At 36.0% G+C, this 5313-nt stretch overlaps 1 protein-coding gene across 1 annotated transcript in view; it reads right to left on the reverse strand.

The window, feature by feature from the left end:
* KCNH8 (potassium channel, voltage gated eag related subfamily H, member 8) overlaps nucleotides 1–5313 on the reverse strand; it is a 458661-nt gene that overhangs the window by 162352 nt on the left and 290996 nt on the right. The gene's annotated exons all lie outside the window — the stretch shown is intronic.

Genomic DNA, 5313 nt, shown 5'->3' on the forward strand with positions numbered 1-5313 from the left:
CCCTTAAAATATGATATAAAAATACATAAAAATATTAAGTAAAGATAATGCCAGGCAAATCATTTCATAACCAGCCTCTGATATAGCAAGTCTACAAGTACTAATTCTTCCTTCCAAAAATAAAGATATCTTACAAAGAAGGGACACTCTAGCATCTTTTAAAGATTAACTCTGATTTGGTCTGATACAAAATGTTGTAACTCTCTCTAGTTGTAAATAGTGGGTATGTAAAGAAGAAAAGGAAAAAATCATTTCTGGGCCGTTAACAGTGATTAGAAAGGAATTTTATTGTCAGGGATGAAGACTATGTTTTATACGTCTAATGTTAATGAAAAACACGAAGAACAACGTGTTCTCTAGTCAAATTTTATTTGCGTGATGAATTTTTTTGATTCATGATAATTAGACCAAAAAAGGTAAACCACTGTTAGTAAAGAAATTACAAAGTAAAAACTAAATTAGCCTACACTTCCAGCTGCTTCTTTATAAAGCTAGGAAGGGAAGATCATAATTATTTAATTTGTGTTCAGATTTCAGCTGGAGAATGTTTTAAATGAACAAATGATGCAAGTAGTTTTAAGACAAGGGAAAATCCTAGTAGCTAAGCCTATAAACCAAATATTTGCAGACATAATTATCATACTACCTTCGTAGTCATAGCCCAAGATGTGTTTAGACAGGAAATGTAGTTCTCCAAAGATAAATGCTCAGTTATTCTTATCATGACTGAGTAAAGCATATTAATTTCTCAAAATGCCATGATCATAGAATGTACCTTCTGGCACACCCTCAAGCCAGTTGGCAGTGGGTAGTTGTAATTGATGATTCATGTGGACACTGAGCTATAATGAGAAGAAAAATATTTATATATGGAGCACACATTATTGGCATTGTTCTTTCAGGAAAGTCATAAATCATAGAACCTGAAATAGACTTTCAAATTAAATGATGAGCTTTATTATGTCGTAGATGAGAAGACTGAGACCCAGGCAGGTGAACAAAGTTATTGCAAATCTGCCAATGAGTTAGTGATGGAACCAAGATAGTAGGAGGGGTCTGTTGCCTCCAGCCCAGTGCTCTTCCTGCCACTGCATCATGCCAGTGTTCTTGGTGGGGCTGAGTTCCAGCTTACAACCTCCCTTACATTACATTGAACCATGACACCAGGACCAAGAGTAGGAGTAACGGGGTGATATACAGGCGGTTCAGGTGGTTGGCTCCTTTTTCATTGGCAAATAAATACCTCTGTGTGTTTGTGGAAAGAAAAGCAACAGCTAGATTGTATCTCTGCAGCAGGGTTGACATGCTGGAAATAAAATAAAAAACATTCCTCATATAACTAAATTTGAGAGTGTGAATAAGCTAAATTTCCCCATCTGGAGACTCTTAGACTAGACAAGCCTTACAAATTAATATGAGTATATAGGTCTGGGGCCTGAAGGAAATTAGGTCAGGCCTAAAAAGGAATCAGGTGCTGACCACAAGTCAGAATTTTAATATGCACTCAGAACCAAGGGCAGAGAGCTAATGCTGTAATTCGCTGAACACCATTAGGACAATGCTATAGTATGTGATGAGGAAGCCTTCAAGACAAAGTCACAGAGAAGGAAAAATACCGAAGGATGGAAAATATTTTAATCCATGTATAATCCATACTTTCATCCTCCTTTTAACCTTTTCTCTCTTTCTCTCATGTGATTTCATTTTTATCTAGTATATTTTTGCCTTCACTCTGCAGTTTTATTTCCCCCTTTCCTTTGTTTTTGAGAATTGAGACCCTCTGCAGGCATTGAAAAAGTGCTTTGAAAAGAAAGATAAGACTATTCTGAGTTGAAAATTATCAGAACACATCAGTTGCTTTGTGTGGCTCAGGAATAAAATTGAGATGTGTAGGGGCATTTTTAAGAAAGTGGACAGAAGATTATTTTCTTGAACCTGCTTTCTTAAGGTCTCCTGCTCATCCTCCAGTGATGCCCTTTGAAGGCTCTGTATGTGCCCTATGATGAGAGAGTGGCATTTGTGAGAGCCAACGTAGGGTGTCCAAATGCATTCTGACACTAAGTGCTAATATGAAAAGTTTGGGCATTTTTTTCTCTTGGGAGTCTCCTGTGACTATTCCTGCGCAAAGGTCTGAGCTTCTTTCAAAAGTTCAAGATTGATTTTTGGTGGAGAAAATAAGTGAAGAATGTTCTAGCCAACTAAGAAGCAGATTCTTTTGATTAAATGTTAGATTAAGAAAAACAAATTCCACATAGGGTACTATGACAGTTCTCTAACGGGTATGACTGTGAGAAGAATGCAGATATTTTAGGACAGAGGGTTATAGTCTTGAGAATTTTCATTTTCTATAAATTTCCTGTGGTTGACATAAGTTTAAAAATGTGTTCATGTGCATAGTGTTTCAGATTCATTTATGCAGAATTATGTAACAGTTGGAAACTCTCTCTTAAACTCCCATGTATTATGGGGACACAAAATTTTATAAATTATATTAGTAAACATCCAGTCCTTTCCATCATCGCAAATTCTCAAAGTGTGCTAAATGTGGAGAATGTGCTATTAAGACAGCTTTCTCTCTCTCTTTTAAAGGGAAGAACGGCAGGGATATCTTTTCTATTAACACATCACCTCAAATGCAAGTGATCTTTTCCTTATGATTTAAAATACTGTAGTGTGGGGTGATAGGCCAGGTACCCAATGATTTGCTGTTGTGATCTCTGCACCATAACATGACAAGATAAGATCACAGATTATCTAACCATTTCTATCACTTTACCAGTCATTTTTTTTTTTTTTTTGAGACAGAGTCTCACTGTGTTGCCCGGGCTAGAGTGAGTGCCGTGGCATCAGCCTAGCTCACAGCAACCTCACACTCCTGGGCTCAAGTGATCCTCCTGCCTCAGCCTCCCGAGCATCTGGGACTATAGGCATGCGCCACCATGCCCGGCTAATATTTTCTACATATTTTTAGTTGTCCAATTAATTTCTTTCTGTTTTTAGTAGAGACGGGGTCTCGCTCTTGCTCAGGCTGGTCTCGAACTCCTGAGATGAAAAACACGAAGAACAACGTGTTCTCTAGTCAAATTTTATTTGCGTGATGAATTTTTTTGATTCATGATAATTAGACCAAAAAAGGTAAACCACTGTTAGTAAAGAAATTACAAAGTAAAAACTAAATTAGCCTACACTTCCAGCTGCTTCTTTATAAAGCTAGGAAGGGAAGATCATAATTATTTAATTTGTGTTCAGATTTCAGCTGGAGAATGTTTTAAATGAACAAATGATGCAAGTAGTTTTAAGACAAGGGAAAATCCTAGTAGCTAAGCCTATAAACCAAATATTTGCAGACATAATTATCATACTACCTTCGTAGTCATAGCCCAAGATGTGTTTAGACAGGAAATGTAGTTCTCCAAAGATAAATGCTCAGTTATTCTTATCATGACTGAGTAAAGCATATTAATTTCTCAAAATGCCATGATCATAGAATGTACTTTCTGGCACACCCTCAAGCCAGTTGGCAGTGGGTAGTTGTAATTGATGATTCATGTGGACACTGAGCTATAATGAGAAGAAAAATATTTATATATGGAGCACACATTATTGGCATTGTTCTTTCAGGAAAGTCATAAATCATAGAACCTGAAATAGACTTTCAAATTAAATGATGAGCTTTATTATGTCGTAGATGAGAAGACTGAGACCCAGGCAGGTGAACAAACTTCCCACAAACAGATCATTCTGAAACATTTCTTTGTAATAAAACAAAAATTAAATTTCAAAAAGCACTCTCAGAGTCAGTTATAACATATCTTTTTAATACAGTGTTGAATCTTACCCTTGAAGCATTATATCTAAATTCCATAAAAATTTGACATAACCCAACAAGCTTGTAGGGTAGATGTAGCCTATATTATTAGCCTTGAAAGGAAACTCTCCTGTGTGTGCAATTGTGAGCCTATGTAAAAATTACTAAATTTTCAGAGGCTGACTTTCAAATCAAAAGTTGGTACAGATAAATTATTCTGAAGATATACAAAAGCTTATAATTTGTTGTCAGACACCACAACTAAACTGATGGCAACACTTTCTAAGCTATTTATTAATAAACTTGTCCTGTAAAATGGTAAGTATTCACTAGTCATAGCTCACAGTACTTTGTGTCTTCAAAAGAATTGTCATAATACAATGATGACAGTTATAACATCTAATATTTATTGAGCAGTTACTAGCTGCCAGATACGATTCTAAATGCTTTATATATGTTGCCTAATTTAATACTGGCAACCCCAATGAAGTAGACACTATTACTAGTGCCATTTTAGAGATATTGAAAATGAAGTAGAACAAAACATCTGCCCCTGTTTCATGATGTTCTATATTCAAAAGATCTCTGCTCAAGAGAGAACTTTATGCCTCACTGTAGCCTTAGGATGAAATCTAAACTCTAAAGCTTAGCATGAATAGCATTTAAAGATCTGGTTCCTGCCCACCCACCCTTTTAGCCTCATTACCTTATTAGCACCCATCCCAAATCCCAGCCCCGTTCACTCTTTACGTTAGTTTCACTGAACTGCTTAATATAGTTATGTCCCTGCTGTCCTGAATGCCCTTTCCTCAGTACTTAAACAGACAAGACCTATTCCTCCTTTCAAACTCAGGTCCTCTCTGAAAAGTCTTTGCTGATATTCTAAATAGATTTAGTGTCACCACTCTGTACATATTCTCGCTATAAAATATATCATATTGTAATATACTCATTGAATTATTTGTCTATTTTTCCCACCAGATTTTAAGCTCCATGATATTAAACACATATTTGTTTTGGTATCACCAGTGCCTAACACAGGACCAAGCAGGCAATGGACACTTCAAAAATATTTTTTGAATGAATGGCCATATCTTAAGTGATCACCCTGTTTGTTCTTCTCCTCTCTGTCTTCCTTGGAAGTTTGCTAAACATCAATTCCCTATAACTTCATAATATTCAAAGTTATTAGAATGAGTTCTAGACAAGGAGTTAGAGAATTTAGGTTCCTGTACCTTGACTGTTATTTAGTCATTTAATACCTTGAACATTGATTCACTCAAAAACATTTTTTTCTACATTTGCCACGTGCCAGAAATTGTAAACCACAGTGGAGATACAGCAGTGGATAAAATAGACACCAACTGCCTCCATCATGGAGCATATATAACCTAGAGCCAGATTTCTCTTCCTAAAATCAAAGAGTTGGACTAAGGTCCTCCTAGGTCTAAAATAAATAACAAATGAAACCTCAAAATTCCTTACACTCCCTTAAAATATGATAT

Source organism: Propithecus coquereli, unplaced genomic scaffold, assembly GCF_000956105.1.
Source record: "Propithecus coquereli isolate 6110/MARCELLA unplaced genomic scaffold, Pcoq_1.0 Scaffold12, whole genome shotgun sequence".
In the NCBI taxonomy this organism is placed as follows: Eukaryota; Metazoa; Chordata; class Mammalia; order Primates; family Indriidae; genus Propithecus; species Propithecus coquereli.